Source organism: Bos grunniens, chromosome 5, assembly GCF_055505025.1.
Source record: "Bos grunniens cultivar Pamir isolate PY7600 chromosome 5, Bosgru_T2T1.0, whole genome shotgun sequence".
Classification (NCBI taxonomy): Eukaryota; Metazoa; Chordata; class Mammalia; order Artiodactyla; family Bovidae; genus Bos; species Bos grunniens.
The window spans coordinates 17,962,393-17,981,582 of NC_141169.1; the positions used below are offsets into that span (position 1 = coordinate 17,962,393).

The following is a 19,190-nucleotide window of genomic DNA, read 5'->3' on the forward strand; positions in this document are numbered from 1 at the left end:
ATTGAAGAGAAAGAATGGGGATGGGAATAGGTAAGACCCAGCCTCACCACTTCCAATGCAATTTCTCAACCAGTCACTCACATGGAGACTCTTAACTGCTTCTGGTTTCCCTTTTACTGATTTTTGGTCACCACAAAAGCACTCCAGTCTTTAGCAGCAATTCCTCTTCTACAACCTTCTCTTCCTTATTTTAAGCTTCTTCCTTTCGTGGAAGAGATCCCCAGATATTGTGCTCCTGATGTCACTTTTGGGGGACAAAGTTTCAGTATATATATTTTTTTCTCCTTGTTTTCTTCTTTCTTCCTTCTTTATTTTTATTATCTTTCTATCACTTCTAGGTATTTAGGAAATTAGGTAAAATACATTCATGTGCATAGTTTGCAAATTTGAGTCCAACTTTTTAACACTCTCTTTTCTTTTTAAAAACAAAACTAATTCCTGTTGCCAAACTCCAGATGCACAAATTGTATTGAAAGAGGAATTATGCTAAAAACTTGGTAACATAATGTTCCCAGGGCCTTCATGATTTACTCTCTAATAACCTTACAACTCATGCACAAAGAGTTGGAAATAATTTTTCATTCCCAAACTATTGATATTTTCACTATTCAATTTTTCACCTATCATTCTACTGCTGGCAACTCTCAGTCTTGTACAAATCCTGTTTTCGTGCCTCTCATCACCCAGGTAAGGAAAACATCTCCCTTTAGTGGTTTCCTAAACAGTACAAATGCAAGGCAACTTTGTGTAAAAGATCATTACTGAAAATGTGGAAACAATAGAGGGTATTAGCTCCATATCAAGCAGAACTAAAATCCTATCAAATAGTGTAACTCTGTATTTATAAATTGTCTTTCTCTGCAAAGAGCACTACTTACTAGCTGGATTCCTTCTGTGTGCCCTTCTCACTTTGTCTCCATCCTCCCAATTACCTGACATCCTAGTACTTCCTGAAATCAACTACTTACTCTTTTCATTTAAAAACAAATCCCTATTGTAAGTCATTTGTGGACAAAGAAAGTGAATTTTCATTACTTTCATTTAAATGGCTACTAATTTCTGGTCTTTCAAAGTGTTCAGCTACATTTTTCATCTGGTTGCTTAAGATAAATTAAGTATAATATTCCTGTAAGAACTCTTGATTTCTCTTGACTTCTGATTCTGACCTTGCTTTTCAGGGTGAGTGTTGTTAACTTGACATAAGGCATAGAGGTCAGCCAAGATAGCTACGAATGAGTAACCTTGAGGTAAAGGCAAAATCTAAGGGGAAAAACTGAGAATCCTTCCAAAAGTAAACACCTTACTTTGAAAGAGAAAACCAAAATAAAAATCTCAAGAACTAGCAAGAGCTATCACAGAGGGGCAAAAACACACTGTCAGAGTAGAAAATTATCTCCTTAGGAAAGAAAAGTTTGAAAATAAAAGGTCAAAGGTGCACAGAAGCTTGAGGCTGATCTGTCTTCAGAGGTTTGTTTCATGCAAAAAGCTAAAGAAAAAAAAATAATAATTCTCATCGACATTTATGTTTATATGTCCATATGCAACTGTATACAAAGTATATATTCAGGAAGTTACAAAGGGGTTAAAAAAATTGACAAACTATAATCCTCCACTTTCCTAGATTCCTTTCTGCTGAGATATTCTCCTCAGGTATCTGTGTTTTAATAATGCCCTCATTTCTCATATGTCTCTAGCATTAAAAACTGATTACTAATGATACTAAGGTTTATAAGATATAATTTTTGAAACTATGTGAATATTAACATATAACTGCTGTTTTCAAATAAGCAGAGAATAAATCCACATCTTAAGGTTATATACTGTACTCCATACTTAAGAGGAGGTGATTATTTTCACTTTTAAAGATATAGCTTTCTATGATGTTAGTGGTCACTCTTTTCCCTTGCCATAAAAATAATTCACTAGTTTTCATCTCATGTTACAATCTTAAAATTCATATTTCCACCTAGAGTACATTTACCAAGAAATCTGTGTCCAAGTATTTCACAATTCTATTGTTTAGGGCTTTAAAATGTTTTTAACATAAAAATTGTATCTATTTAAGCTGTATAACATGATGATTTGATACAGACATACATAGTGAAATTATTTCTGTAGTTAAGCTAATTACCATAACTCATCACATAGCTACCACTTTATTTATTTATTGTGTGTGTGATAAGAGCACCAGAATCTGCTCTTTCTGTAAAGCTCCAGTACTTAGTACCAGTAATATTAATAACTATATTAATATAATTAAAAATAACTATAGTCACCATGCTGTACATTAGCTCTCTAGACTTATTCCTCCAACATAGCAGCAACTTTCTACCTTTTAACTGAAACCTACCATACATAGTTTAGAACTTTTAAGAAAAGTTTTACATTCAGAGGGTCAATTCTGTGCTTTGGTTTCTCACATAGATTTGTATATTAATGCCAGAGAAATTATATATTATTTGACAATTTAGAAAGGCAGAACAAAATCAGAAATGTGTTCGTATTCCATTTACCCCAGGAATGAGGAGAAAGTAGGGAATGATGAGATATGTTTCTCAAGAAAACAGCCTAGAAATGGCTTGTTCAAGCTGAGAGGTATCTTTGGTCAGTCTCTCCAAATAATACCCCTGGTCCTGGGGACTCACTGGAGGACAGAAACTGGTGTCTAGTTAAATCCCCTAAAAGTAGGATATAAGCAACCTAAAAATAATTTTGAAGTACAGTTCTGTGACAGTAATCATGCCATTAAATTATACAAAATTATAGCCTAAAGATGAATTGCAGGAATTAAGACTTTCTATCAGGTTACCATTTCAACATAAGACCCAGCACCTCCCATTTGGGAGAGGGAGATTAGAAAGACCATGGCTCAGGGTCTATGGGGAGAAGGAAATGGCAACCCACTCCAGTATTCTTGCCTGGGGAATCCCAGGGACAGAGGAGCCTGGTGGGCTGCCATCTATGGGGTCACACAGTCGGACACGACTGAAGTGACTTAGCATGCATGCATGCAGGGTCTATGGAATACAGGGTTAGGGGTGAAGACTTGGCAGAGTCTCCACTTTCCAGACAATCAGTGGCCAAAAAGCCTCTGACTTTTGGGAATTCTCACTTATTGACACCATGATGTTAAATCTGTTTCTTTCATCAACTTGTACTTGCTCAGTCGCTTTAGTTGTGTCTGACTCTTTGCAACCCCATGGATCATACATAGCCTCCCAGGTTCCTCTGTCCATGGGATTCGCCAAGCAAGAATACTGGAGTGGGCTACCACTTCCTTTTTCAGGGAATCTTCCTAACCAAGGGATCGAACCCATGTCTCCTGCATCTCCTGCATTTCAGGTGGATTCTTTTTTTTTTTCTTCTTTTTTTAACCACTGAGCTACTGGGGAAGCCCTATACATCAGCTTGGTTCTTGAGATAAAAAGTTTTTTTGTCATCACACTTGGATGGTTCTGACCAGTCCCTCCACTTTCATATCTATTGTTCAAATCAGTCTTTTTCCTCTCACCTTTGCTATTTCTGATGTTATTTTCATTTGGATATCAGCAGAATACTAGCATGTTTTATGAACCACTGACTAAATTTAGATATTGGATTGGCTAAAGGGTCATTTGGATTTTTCCACAAGATGTTAAACTCATTCAAATATATAGGTAAATAAAAACTAATACAAGATCTTTTCCAAATTTACAGAAATCACAAAAAAATTGAAAGAATATAAGGTTGCTGAACTTGAGCAATTTTTGAGTTTTACTTTTCTACTGTAAGATTATTGGTTCTGGGTAAACCAACTAGGGACGTATGCATTTCATCACTGCATAGGTTATGTATCTGTGTAGTTTCTCATTCACCTTTATGCTCTCTGCGTTTTAGTAACAAACCAAGTCTAAGAAAACCCCTGGTTCCAGTGCGGTTATTGCCATTTCAGTTATAAGGAATAAGGTTTTAAATCTCAAAATGAGCTCCTTTCACATGTGAAATGTCCTTTGCTGGCTCTCTCTTATATTTGCAGCCACAGCATTCTCTCTTACTTTTTCTCTGTTGTACTATGACTCAGTCTCCACTTCCCAGAATGGGTCTTACATTTGTATTGGATGGGGAAGGATTGTAGGGAAGAGTTTAGTTCTTGTCTAGTTTCACTGAAATTAGCATTGGATTTCTGTTTCTTCTGGGGTCATCAGGCTGGGAGTCTGATTTCATTATTTTAAAAACACTCCTTTTATATAAGCTTGAAGTGAAAGTGAATTCCCTCTTGGGATGAAGAACTTTACTTCAGCTTATAATACAATTGTATTTTCTACTTTTCTAAATGTCTACTATTGAAAACTGGAATTCTTTTTTGTTTTGTGTGAGCCCCAAAGCCCATCCAAGATCCCTACTGAGCCGATTATTCACACTTTTAAAAAGGATCTTTTAAGTTTATTCTGCAGACAAAATATTACTTTTGATCACTCAGTATAAGCAAAGGGATGCGAGGTTTCAACTAACCCCAAACTCATAAAGTATTCATTCTTTATTCATAAAAATGAATTCTTCATTCATAAAAATAACTTACTGGTTCCTTACCATGAGTCAGGTTTTATTTCAAAGGATCATGATATATCAGTAAATATAAAAATATAATTCAGTGTAACATTTTCTCCCTTCAGAAGTAGTAAGTTCTAGTGAGAAGACACAGGCGCTAAACAAGACAAGTAAGATCAACACCTAGCACGTTAAATGTGAAGAAAATAAACACAGCAAGGGGACAGGGAGAGCTGGGGGGGAGTGTTAAAGTAGTGAAGAAAGGCCTTACGGAGAAAGAGACCTTTCAGGACACACTTGAAGGAAGTGAGAGAAGAAATCACTTGGCTTCCTGCAGGGTAAGCATCCCAGGCATGTAAAGGGCCATCATTGCACAGGCTAAACCTGGGAGTGTCATGTCATATTTAGGTAACAGTTGGGAGGCTGTGTGGGTGCAGTGCAGTGACTCAGGGAAAGTAGTTGGAAACAATGCTAGAGGAAGAATGGAAACTTAAAATCACTAGGGCCTGGTGGGCCACTGGGAGAGCATTGGTTTTCATCCTGAAAATAAGATGCAAAGCCATGGAAGTATTTTGAGCAGATGACAGACAGACATATCTCCTTCTATTGCACTTGGCAGATACTGCATTTTTTACAAATTGAAGGTTTGGGGCAACCCAGCATCAGACAAATCTATCAGTGCCATTTTTCCAACAGCATTTGCTTATTTGGTATTTCTGTGTCACACTGGTAACTCTGCCAATACTTCAGACTTGTTCACTATTACTTCTTTGTTATGGTGATCTGTGATTAGTGATCTTTGGTGTTCCTATTACAACTCCCTGAAAGCTCAGATTACTGTTGTTGTTGTTTAGTTGCTAAGTCATGTCTGACTCTTTTGCAGCCCCATAGACTGTAGCCTGCTAGGCCCCACTGTCAAATGGGATTTCCCAGGGAAGAATACTGGAGTGGGTTACCATTTCTTTCTTCAGGGGATTTTCTCAACCCAGGGATTGAACCTACATCTCCTGCATTGGCAAGCATGTTCATTACCTCTGAGCCACAAGGGAAGTCCCCCACCCCATTTTTTTCACATATTTTTAAATTAATGTTTGAAAATGCTATTGCATGCTAATAGATTACAGATAGTATAACATAACTTTTATATGCCCTGGGAAACCAAATAAAATTGTGATTTGATTTATTGCAATATTGGTTTTGCAGGTCTAGAATGGAGCCTGAAATTTCTCAGAAGTATGTCTGTGTACTCACTCAGATGAGATGATGGTAGCAGCAGTAAATGTGGTGACAGTTGATTATAACTTGTACATAACTGGCAGCTAGAGTAGCAAGTTTTACTGAAAAATTAGATGTGTAGTAAGTGACAAATAGGAAAAGGAGTACTTCAAGGCTGCATATTGTCACCCTGTTTATTTAACTTACATGCAGAGTACATCAGAGAAGGCAATGGCACCCCACTCCAGTAATCTTGCCTGGAAAATCCCATGGACAGAGGAGCCTGGTAGGCTGTAGTCCATGGGGTCGTGAGTATCAGACACGACTTCACTTTCACTTTTCACTTTCATGCATTGGAGAAGGAAATGGCAACCCACTCCAGTATACTTGCCTGGAGAATCCCAGGGATGGGAGAGCCTGGTGAGCTGCCGTCTATGGGGTCGCACAGAGTCGGATGCGACTGAAGTGACTTAGCAGCAGAGGCAAAGTACATTATGAGAAACGCTGGGCTGGAGGAAGCACAAGCTGGAATCAAGATTGCTGGGAGAAATACCAATAACCTCAGATATGCAGATGACACCACCTTTATGGCAGAAAGCAAAGAAGAACTAAAGAGCCTCTTGATGAAAGTGAAAGAGGAGAGTGAAAAAGTTGGCTTAAAGCTCAACATTCAGAAAACTAAGATCATGGCATCCGGTCCCATCACTTCATGGGAAATAGATGGGGAAACAGTGGCTGACTTTATTTTAGGGGGCTCCAAAATCACTGCAGATGGTGATTGCAACCATGAAATTAAAAGACACTTACTCCTTCAGAAGGAAAATTATGACGAACCTAAACAGCATATTAAAAAGCAGAGACATTACTTTGCCAACAAAGGTCCATCTAGTCAAAGCTACGGTTTTTCCAGTAGTCATGTATGGATGTGAGAGTTGGACTGTGAAGAAAGCTGAGCACTGAAGAATTGATGCTCTTGAACTGTAGTGTTGGAGAAGACTCTTGAGAGTCCTTTGGACTGCAAGGAGATCAAACCAGTCCATCCTAAAGGAGACCAGTCCTGGGTGTTCATTGGAAGGACTGATGTTGAAGCTGAAACTCCAATACTTTGGCCACCTGATGTGAAGAGCTGACTCATTGGAAAAGACCCTGGTCTGGGAAAGATTGAGGGCAGGAGCAGAAGGGGACAACAGAGGATGAGATGGTTGGATGGCATCATCAACTCGAAGGACATGGGTTTCGGTGGACTACGGGAGTTGGTGATGGACAGGGAGGCCTGGCGTGTTGTGGTTCAAGGGGTCGCAAAGAGTCAGACGTGACTGAGCAACTGAACTGAACTAAAGTGACAACTCTGGATCAAGGTTCTGATAGCCCTAAAGATTACACAATGTTCCCTTTCTGTACTTGATATCGAGTTCACAGTTCCTTTAGGGGCTCACTGAGGAAAGCTACTTCCATCTCTGTGACAGCTTTCTCCTGAATGTTTGCAGTTGTCATTTTACTTGTCCAATTTCTCAGTTGATTATATTCAATACTTGTTTCTTCCTAAAATTCCATACAAATGTCTGCTCCATTAATAACTTTCTTTCTTGCTTTCAGTACAGTTTTCTCTCTCTCTCTCTCTCTCTCTCTCTCTATATATATATATATATATCTTTAAACATATGTGCTCAGTAAATCATACTTTTCTCTTTAATAAAAAAAATCAATGTTGAAAATAAAGAGTAAAAGTCATCTGAGCATAGCATCTGTATTAGGACTCGATTTATCTGTCAGTAGCAGAACCTTACAATATTAATAATTTAAATAAGAAGGCGATTTATTTTTCTCTCATGTAAACAAAGTGTAGGGTTGGTATAGCTAACCTGTGATCAGCAGGGTTCAGGCATTTTTTGGTACTTTGTCATTTTTAGTAAGTGATGTTCTTTGTAATTGTTACCCTATTGTCCAGATATAAAGCTGACATTCCAGGCAGCTGACTGCTCCTCTTTTAAGAGTCACTAACATTAAATTTGTATTATTTCATTAAATAATAACAGGAAGATAGGTATTAAGCAACTATATTTGTAAGCATCTGCTTATCGGCTTTACTCTTCATTTGTGAATTGATAGGGAATTCCTACCACATATTTTATAAAGAACCATGGAAATCTCCTGAAGCTTCACATTAAAAATGTTTCTCAGGAACCATATAAAATTTTGCACAGAAAATATATCATGGTGATTAAGAATAGGACCTCAGGGACCAGATGACTGAATTTGAATTCAAGTTCTAACCTGCATCACAGTTCAGAGAGACTGTGATCCAGTTATTTAACCTCAGTGTGCTGTTGTTTTCTCATATGTCCAATAGACATAATACTAAAGTTATCTATCTCATATATGAGAAATATAAAATAAAGCATGCAAAATACTCTGGCTGCTGGAACTTATAATCCCTTAATAAATGCCACATAATTTGTAAGTATTTAAATATATCTCTTTGCTTCTGATTTTTCGAGTTTTCAGGAAAATTTAAGGACTATTTTGAAATGCATGCAGTTATAGCTGATGTGAAGCTCAACTTGAAAACATGTTTACTTCTCCTCAAAGAAATAAAATAAATTATTCAAAACATAGATACAAACACCACACAAAAAAAATGAAAAATAGAAACTTCTTATCTCTGAACAGAAAAGAACCCTGATGGTTGAGGCATGACATTTCCTATATAAATTAGAGTTCAGAAGAACACACATATTTCTGTGCAAATCCTCTCTATGAGGCAAAGTCTGACATGAAAGGTATCGTTTTAGTTTCACTTTTCCTCCAGTAAAATCATTTAATACATTCTTGCTCACAGCTATCCAATGAAGAAAGCATTATTTATCTAGATAAAATATTCTTCATCCTGTATCAGAAAAATGAGTTTACTTGGAAATAGGTGAAGACATTTGTTTTCCCTAGGGAATTATTCATATACATAACTAAAATTGGGTAGCATCTTGTTATGCATCATTTTCTACTTTTTCTACTTCTGACATTTATATTTGTGCCTCCATGTCGTTCTCACTCTGTTATTCTTAGCTTTAATTCCTACTCTCTCTCTCTCTCTCATTCTCTCAGTCGCTCTGTAATTATTAGGATTTTAAACATTTAAAGTTTCTTCACTGATGTTACTGACATTCTGTTGCAGATAATTTTCTTTGCTGTGAAGGTTGTCTTGGATATTTTAGGGTATTTAGGAACATCCCTAAAATCTACTCACTAGAATCCTGTTGTATCCCTACTCTTCAAATTGTGATTATCAAAATAAGGCCTCCAGGAATCACCAAGTATCCCCTGGGGGCAAAATCATCCTTGGTTGAGAACCACGGATTTACCATCATTTCCATTTGTATTCTTATCTGTTTCCTGATTTATTTGGCTTTTGTCCTATTTTACTTTGTGCTCTTACCTGAATTTTTTGTTCTTGGGCTTTGCACTGCAATGCAGGGCTGTGGATGTGGTGGAGAACATGGAAATGGCCTTCAAGACACCTAGATTTGGGTTTCTATACCTGACTTGGGCAATCTGACCTTGGACAATGCACACATCCAACTTATTCCTGCATTTTGTTGGGTAGTGATTTGATATGATCCCAAATCTGCTTGGTTACAACACAAATAAACTTGTTTTTATAGGTAAAGTTGTATTAGATATAAAGTGAAATTGTGTATCAAGATATCCACACTGACATCTGTGATTGCAGATAAGCATTCAGTAGCTAGGAGGCTGAGGGGTGCCACTGGGGGCTTGTAATAAGAACACATGGAGAAGCAACTATGGGGAGGAGACATTTAGACTATAAAATCCAAGTTTATGAAGACAAATCTGGAGTGCTGGATCTGAGCAAGGTGACTCTTTCCTAATCTAAATAGCTCTACAAAGACTCTGGGGCAATAGTTCCTGCTATGCAGTGGTAAAAAACCATGCAGTAACCCCAAAGAGATCATTTTATTGGTCAACACTAGTGTCTTTGTCTCCTAGCAACATGCTCTAGCAACAAGGAACTTTCTCCTTTGCTCCAGCTATCGGACTGTCAGCTCTTGATTGGCTAAGCTGACTCTCCCAAGAGTCAACTGATAAAACCGTACACCACAACTACATTTGGACTTTATTCCTTTTATTTGCCCTTTCCTTGAACAACAGTGTAACGTATCTATCAATTGGTTTGAATTATGTTATTTTGTATTAGCTTATTAAGAGACATTATTCTGTGTGCTATTGTCTTATGACATTATTATAATTCCTGCAGTCTACCTGTTTTAAATAAAATATTGGAAAAAATAATCTTATTCTCTGAGCATAATTTGCCCCCAAAGAAAACAAATTTCCTCAACCATAAAATAGAAATGTTGGACTAGCTGATGTCTCAGATGTCTCAGACTTTAGAAAACTTAAATGGATGCAAATGATTTCTAAGGGAAGACTTCTTTTTTTTTTCTTTTCTTGTTGTCTGGTTTTACTACAGCTCTGTTTTGTTCCTTTCCTTTTACTTTAACATTTTATTCATGGCTTTGTCACACTTTTTTTTCTCTAAAATGAACATAAGCTTATATTATGTTATAATATAGATTATATATGTAATATATATATTTTTTGTATATATATTTTTAGATCACTCTTTTTGTAGATCACTCCATTCTTTTCTAATTCTTCTAGCTTATTATAAGACTTCAGTTTTCAGATTAAACTTACAAAATGTAAAACTGAGTTGCAATCAGATAATTATTTTCTATTGTTAAGGGAAGAATTAATTGGTCAAACTGAGATAAAGTTTAATATGTAAATATAGGATTATCCTCTACATTATTTTGTTTTTTAAATAAAATAAGATACTGTCACTGTTCTGGAAACTTTCTAAACTTAAAAGTGAAATTTAAAAAATGTTTTAAAAACTGTTCTACAATGCTTAAAATTGACAGCAAAATAATCAAAATTATCTATGACTATTTGAAATGCAGATTATGTTCAGTTCAGTTCAGTTGCTCAGTCATGTCGGACTCTTCGCAACCCCATGAATTGCAGCACGCCAGGCCACCCTGTCCATCACCAACTCCCGGAGTTCACCCTGACTCAATCCATCAGGTCAGTGATGCCATCCAGCCATCTCATCCTCTATTGTCCCCTTCTTCTCCTGCCCCCAATCCCTCCCAGCATCAGAGTCTTTTCCAATGAGTCAACTCTTCACATGAGGTGACCAAAGTACTGGAGTCTCAGCTTTAGCATCATTCCTTCCAAAGAAATCCCAGGGCTGATCTCCTTCAGAATGGGCTGGTTGGATCTCCTTGGAGTCCAAGGGACTCTCAAGAGTCTTCTCCAACACCACAGTTCAAAAGCATCAATTCTTCGGTGCTCAGCCTTCTTCACAGTCCAACTCTCGTGCTTAACTTCACTCAAAGAATATATTGTGACCAAAATTACTAAGTAATGATAGCAGTACATATTTAATAGTAAATAGAAACATACACATATTGGAGAGTAAGGTGCTATGTTTTTCTTTTGCTAAGAGTGTCTAATAAACATTTTAAAGACTGTTAGTCTAGAATATTTGTTGAATGAGACAAATCAGTGAAGTTAAAACACATCCTCACACCAACATAAAAATAAACTCAAAATGGTTTAAAGACTTAAATATTATATGACACTATAAAACTCTTTGAAGAGAACATGAGCAAAACATTCTCTGACATAAATTGTATAATATTTTCTTAGGTCAGTCTCCCAAAGCAATAGAGGTAAAAGCAAAAAAGAAACAGTTGGGACCTAATCAAACTTACAAGCTTCTCTACAGCAAAGGAAACCGTAAACTAATTAAAAGACAACCTATGAACTCAGAGAATATACTTGCAAATGATTTGACAGACAAGCACTTAATTTACAAAATATACAAACAGCTTATACAACTTAACAGCAAAAAAAAAAAAAAAAAAAAAAAATCCAATTGAAAAATGAGCAAAAGACCTAAACAGACATTTCTCCTAAAAGAGAACCCTCCTACTTTGTAGGAATATAAGTTGTAAGCTGGTACAGCCACTATGGAAAACAGTATTGAGGTTCCTAAAAAACTAAAACTAGAGCTGCCATATGATCCTTCAATCTCACTCCTGCACATATATTCATAGAAAACTCTAATTTAAAAAGATACATGTACCCCAATGTTCATAGAAGCACTATTTACAACAGTCAAGACATGGAAACAACCTAAATGACCATCAACAGATGAATGGATAAATAAGACGTGGAACATATATACATAGTGGAATATTACTCAGATATGAAAAATAATAAAATAATGCCATTTGCAGCAACATGGATGGATGTAGAGATCATCACGTTAAGTGAAGTAAGTCAGGAGGAGAAAGACAAATACCATATATCACTTATATTTTCAATCTAAAATATGACACTAATGAACTTACATATGAAACAGAAACAGACTCACAGACATAGAGGACAGATCTGTGGTGGCCATGAGGAAGGCGGAGCGAGGGAGGCATGGATTGGGAGTTTGAGATTAATAGATGCAAACTGTCATATATAGAATGCGTAAGCAACAAGGTCCTGCTGTATAGCACAGGGAACTATATTAGATATCTTATGATAAACCATAATGGAAACGAATATGGAAAAAAATATGAATCACTTTGCTGTACAGTAGAAAATAACACAACATTGTAAATCAACTATACTTCAGTGAAATAAATTTAAATAATTTAAAAATATTTGTTAAACTGATAAGTGAAAATGAAGTCACTCAGTCGTGTCTGACTCTTTGTGACCCCATGGATTGCAGCCTAAGAGACTCCTCCGTCCATGGGATTTTCCAGGCGAGAATACTGGAGTGGGTTTCCATTTCCTTCTCCAGGAGATCTTCCCGACCCGAGGATCAAACCGGGGTCTCCCGCATTGTAGGCAGACGCTTTACCGTCTGAGCCACCAGGGAAGTCACAAACTGATAAGTAGTAGAGCTGAAAAAATCAGTGCAGTCCAAGCATAGAACAGTAAGAAATGTTGAACCACTAAAGCTTTTTTGAAGCAGGAACATGACATGCTTAGAAAAAGAATTTAGGACTCATATTCAGTATGAATTTGTGCAGGGAAAACTCTGATTGGTGAGAAGTCCATTTATCTTGGCTCAACTTTTATACTATTTTAGGGTGCCAAATACCTTTGTTTTGTATTTGGTATTTTGTATGCTTGTCATGATTAAATTCAATGTGTCCTTGAAGTCTTCCTCTCTGAATTCTCAATACCTTAGGAAATGAAAGATGTAAAGTATTTGCTGGATGAGCAAAGGGTCAAATGATTGCAATGATCTAGGTATTCTGAAGGCAATCAACTTGATACTGTGATATCCCAGGATTTAGCCCAACAAAATTTGTTTCAACCCATTTTAACATTTTATTTCTTCATTTAAAACAATTAAGATAACAAAAACAATAATAATTGCTTGATCATATGATCACATGTAAAAACAAATAGAATATCTATTAGCAATAATAGGGATAATAGAAAATAATTGCTTTGCCATAGAGGTATCTTATTGATTCAGTGCTATGACATATGCAAAACAATTAGAATAGTACCTATCAGAATGCATCTTCGATTTATGCTATTTCCCTCTCTGAACATAGATCTCTAAAAACCAGCTTCTGGTCTCTGTTACTTAACCTAACATCTAAAGATCTTTGCAAATTTTCCTTATGTACACAGGTATGGGATAAATATAGAAATGGATAAGTATAATTTATTTTCCAAAAATGTTCATTGTGTGATGAGGAAGAGTATTACACCTGATCTATATACCAGTCAAATTCTAGAATAGTGATGAAAGCTCCATAGAATATTCTAAACTGTAATCTCTTTTGGGGTGAAGAGAAGCTACCCATAGGAAAAGCAGAATTCACTACCATTCCAGATATCAAACCCCTTTAGGGAACACAAAACCTGAGAGCTTGTGATGGCAACTCCAAACCACAGGCTACAGAATCGCTTAGTTACTAATGCATATAAAATCGAAGAGAAAAAAGTCAACATATAATATATAAATAGTAAAACAGCTTTACCATTTGGATAGAGAAATGTTTAATCTTTTGGGTAAGCTGATACTTAATTTACTCACGTTTAAAATTAAGCAGAATCTCTGAAGTGAGACAAATCCATCTATATTAAAATAGAGAGTTTTGACAAATGTACACAGCTTCTCAAACATTTTCTCCTGAGATGTATATACATTCAATCCATTTATCAGTCCTAGGTGTAATAGGTAAGTACATTATAAGTTAAAAGGAGGAGGAGAAGGAAGGGGAGAAGAAAGGGGAAAGTGAGGAAGAGGATGAGAAGAAAAGAGGAAAGTACAGATTAAAAAGTTTTTATAATTTAGTTTCTTTTCTCATGCAAGATAACTGTGTTTATATAGGCCTGTAAAAATATCACTTTTTTCTTTCTTTCTTGTCACTTTTTCCCCCTTAAGTACCATTATTTTGTTTTCCTTCATTTCTGATTTATAGAGAAATCAGTTGACTCTGGCCTCCTATGTTACACAAAGAATTTGAGAGAGTTTTACAGTTTGTTATTTGACAAAAGATATGCTAAAATTTCTCCACAAGTGGTTATCTTTTTTGCTTATTTGTGCTTCCTGTCTACGAATTTAACAAGACTTGTTGATGATAAAAATCTCACCATGTTAAGATTAGACAGAAACCTCAGAGTACAAAGAGATTTCAATACAAAGGTCAAAGAAAGAATAAATTAAAGCTATTCATTTTTAAAATGTTAAATGAAATATTCAGTAGGAACATCTTATACCTGTATACAAAGTGAAGAAGTCTTCTAAATTATGATTTTTTCCTGAAATTACAACATTATGACATTTGTTTTGGAAGGCTGTTTTTCTCCATTTATAAAGTGGAATAAAGCAATCTAGGTTACATAAATAAGAAAATAAATTATTCTGATTATGAACCTTGTAGTCTTTTTGATTGAGGTAAAAAATGATCAGTATGGTATGGTAATTTCAGCCGATAAGTTTTCAGAGACAACACTGAATTTACTTACTTGAAATATAATGTAGAGTTTGCTATAAAATAACTGGACCATTCTGGACATCATTTCAGGATAATCTACTTGACTGATTTTAAGTTACTTTTGAAAAGAAATCAGATGCTAATCATAATAGAAAAATGTATAAAAGAAATGTATAAATAAAATATTTTAACTCCACTTTTAGACAACTTTTTATTACTCTTTATCTTAAATAGTGATATAAATATTCTGGTGTAAAAGAATTTTCAGAATAAAATATTTCAGTCAACTGATTTAAACTTGAAAGTAGGAAAATCTGATGTTATTAAAGTTAGATTCCAAATATATTTAAAATTCAATCTAATTATATTTGGTAAATATTTAAAGATTGACTAATTCCTTTAGCATGCTAATTTATTCATAATATTTACTGAGCAAGTACTATTGCCAGACACTGTTCTTGTCAAAGGAGTATAGCAGTATGTGAAACAGACATACAACATGTTCTCATGTACTTATGAGACAATAATTCAATACGTACACACTTTGTTGTGTTATAAGAACAATACAAATAAAAAAGAGGGATATGGGTTGCAAAGAGTCACAAATGATTGAGCACATGTTTGATTTTTATGGGGAGCAGAAAATGATGAGGCAATGCTGGTTTTTACCCATCTAGGTGAACTGGTTAAGCCTGATTACGGTCTAATAAAGTCATACTTAGGGAGAAACCTAATGCACGTGAGGCAGGGAACAATAAGGATATTTAGGAAAGAACATTACAGGTTGAAGGAACAGCAAGTGCAAAGACCCTGTATGATGTGTTCAGTTCACTTCAGCCACTCAGTCGTGTCCAACTCTTTGTGACCCCTGGAATCGCACGCCAGGCCTCCCTGTCCATCACCAACTCCCGGAGTTCACTCAAACTCACGTCCATCGAGTCAGTGATGCCATCCAGCCATCTCATCCTCTGTCGTCCACTTTTCCTCCTGCCCCCAATCCCTCCCAGCATCAGAGTCTTTTCCAATGAGTCAACTCTTCGCGTGAGGTGGCCAAAGTACTGGAGTTTCAGCTTTAGCATCATTCCTTCCAAAGAAATCCCAGGGCTGATCTCCTTCAGAATGGACTGGTTGGATCTCCTTGCAGTCCAAGGGACTCTCAAGAGTCTTCTCCAACACCACAGTTCAAAAGCATCAATTCTTTGGTGCTCAGCTCTCTTCAAGTCCAACTCTCACATCCACACATGACCACAGGAAAAACCATAGCCTTGACTAGATGGACCTTTGTTAGCAAAGTAATGTCTCTGCTTTTCAATACGCTATCTAGGTTGGTCATAGCTTTTCTTCCAAGGAGTAAGCGTCTTTTAATTTCATGTCTGCAGTCACCATCTGCAGTGATTTTGGAGCCCAAAAAAATAAAGTCTGACACTGTTTCCACTGTTTCCCCATCTATTTCCCATGAAGTGATGGGACCCAGTGCCAGGATCTTCATTTTCTGAATGTTGAGTTTTAAGCCAACTTTTTCATTCTCCTCTTTCACCTTCATCAAGAGGCTTTTTAGTTCCTCTTCACTTTCTGCCATAAGGTAGTGGAGGTGATGGAATTCCAGTTGAGCTACTTCAAATCCTGAAAGATGATGCTGTGAAAGTGCTGCACTCAATATGCCAACAAATTTGGAAAACTCAGCAGTGGCCACAGGACTGGAAAAAGTCAGTTTTTATCCCAATCCCAAAGAAAGGCAATGCCAAAGAATGCTCAAACTACTGCACAATTGCACTCATCTCATATACTAGTAAAGTAATGCTCAAAATTCTCCAAGCCAGACTTCAGCAATACGTGAACTGTGAACTTCCAGTTGTTCAAGCTGGTTTTAGAAAAGGCAGAGGAACCATAGACCAAATTGCCAACATCCACTGGATTGTCGAAAAAGCAAAAGAGTTCCAGAAAAACATCTATTTCTGCTTTATTGACTATGCCAAAGCCTTTGACTGTGTGGATCACAATAAACTGTGGAAAATCCTAAAAGAGATGGGAATACCAGACCACCTGACCTGCCTCTTGAGAAATTTGTATGCAGGTCAGGATGCAACAGTTAGAACTGGACATGTAACAAACTGGTTCCAAATAGGAAAAGGAGTACGTATGATGTGTTACAACAATTCTAAAAAGGCCAGTTCCATTGTAGCACACTGACTGGGGGAAAATTTTGTAGGAGACAATATTGCAGAGGGCTGGGCTGAATGCCTGGGACTATGTAGGAGTTTTAGCTTTTACTCTGAGAGATATGGAAGTGCTTTAGAAGATCTTGGCAGACCTATAACCTGATATGACTTCATAACAAAATGATATCTCTACCCTTGTGTAGAGAATATCTGATAAGATGCCTCAAGTGAAAGAAGCAAAGCCAGTTGGAAGCTGTTGCAACAGTCCACTGAGAAGTATTATTTGCATAATCTAGGGTGATAGCGCAAAGTGGTGAGAAGCCTAACTAGATGTGTCGGGAAGAGATTATAGAATTTGCTGATGGATGTGAGGAAGTTCTGAGGGAAAAGGAGTTTAATAATGAACTAACAACTTTTCTTTTCTGAGCAATAGGAAAAAAAATGTCCTGTCATCAAGTTGAGGAAGACTGGAAAAGGATCAGGAAAGAGAGAACGAGTACTCTGAAGCTATGTTTTGTTCACTAAAAGTTGGAGATGCTTGTTGTTGTTCAGTCACTTAGTGTCTGATTTTTTGTGACTCCATGGACTGCAGCATGCCAGGCTTCCCTGTCCTTCACTATCTCCTGGAGTTTGCTCAAACCCATGTCAATTGATTTGGTGATGCCATCAAACCATCTCATTCTCTCTAACCGTTGCCCCCTTTTTTTCCTGCTCTCAATCTTTCCCAGAATCAGGGTCTCTTCCAGTGAGTCAGCGGTTTGCAGCAGGTGGCCAAAGTATTGGAGCTTTAGCTTCAGCATCAGTCTTTCTAGTGAATATTCAGGGCTGATTTCCTTTAGTTTGCCAATGTGTAAATGGAAAGGCGAATGTACATTTGAGTAATTCAGGGAAGAAATCTCTAACGGAAGTCTAAAACAGATATCTCAAATAGAAGTGATTTTTAGAGGCATGATCTTTGAATCTCAAAATGAGAAGAATATCTTACCTACTATGATCCTGTCTCATTTTAAATTTTGACATTTTTTTGCCATTTTATTTTTTATTATTATTTTTAATATAATTTTTTATGCCATGGAATTTTCTGCATTAATTTTGACATTGTAAAATGCAAAAAATAAAAAATAAAATGCAGCTGACCCTTGAGTAACTTAGGGGTTATAGATGCCAACCTTCTCACAGTCAAAAATCCACTTATAACTTCACAATCTGTCCTCCATATCAGCAGTTCCACATCCAGAGACAACCAGTCTCAGAATGCATAGTACTGAAGTACATATTTACCGAAAACAATTGAATATAAGTAGACCCATGCACTACACTTGATCTTAGCCAAAAGGCCAAGAAGAGGAACTAAAAAGCCTCCTGAGGAGAGTGAAAAAGTTGGCTTAAAGCTCGATATTCAGAAAATGAAGATCATGGCATCCGGTCCCATCACTTCATGGGAAATAGATGGGGAAACAGTGGAAACAGTGTCAGACTTTATTTTTGGGGGCTCCAAAATCACTGCAGATGGTGACTGCAGACATGAAATTAAAAGACGCTTACTCCTTGGACGAAAAGCTATGACCAACCTAGATAGCGTATTGAAAAGCAGAGACATTACTTTGCCAACAAAGGTCCATCTAGTCAAGGAAATGGTTTTTCCAGTGGTCATGTATGGATGTGTGAGTTGGGCTGTGAAGAAAGCTGAGTGCTGAAGAACTGATGCTTTTGGACTGTGGTGTTGGAGAAGACTCTTGAGAGTCCCTTGGACTGCAAGGAGATCCAACCAGTCCATTCTGAAGGAGATCAGCCCTGGGATTTCTTTAGAAGGAATGATGCTAAAGCTGAAACTCCAGTCCTTTGGCCACCTCATGTGAAGAGTTGACTCATTGGAAAAGACTCTGATGCTGGGAGGGATTGGGGGCAGGAGGAGAAGGGGATGACAGAGGATGAGATGGCTGGATGGCATCACTGACTCGATGGACGTGAGTCTGAGTGAACTCCGGGAGTTGGTGATGGACAGGGAGGCCTGGCGTGCTGTGATTCATGGGGTCGCAAAGAGTTGGACACGACTGAGCGACCTAACTGAACTGAACTGAACTGAGACCCTTACAGTTCAAACCCATGTTGTTCAAGGGTCAACTGTATAGCATGAAAGTATTATTCATCCTGTTAACTGGGCTTTTGTACCTTTAAATTTGGTACTTGAGGTGAGTGTCTCATCAGTCTCACCCTAGTTCAGCCCATTTTACTCTCTTTG

The 19,190-nt window shown here is 37.0% G+C and overlaps 1 pseudogene; it reads right to left on the bottom strand.

Annotated features, from left to right (window-relative positions):
• Positions 1 to 18,170: 18,170 nt before the first annotated feature.
• LOC147371356 (U2 spliceosomal RNA) lies at positions 18,171 to 18,297 on the bottom strand (annotated as a pseudogene).
• Between the last annotated feature and the right edge of the window lie 893 nt (positions 18,298 to 19,190).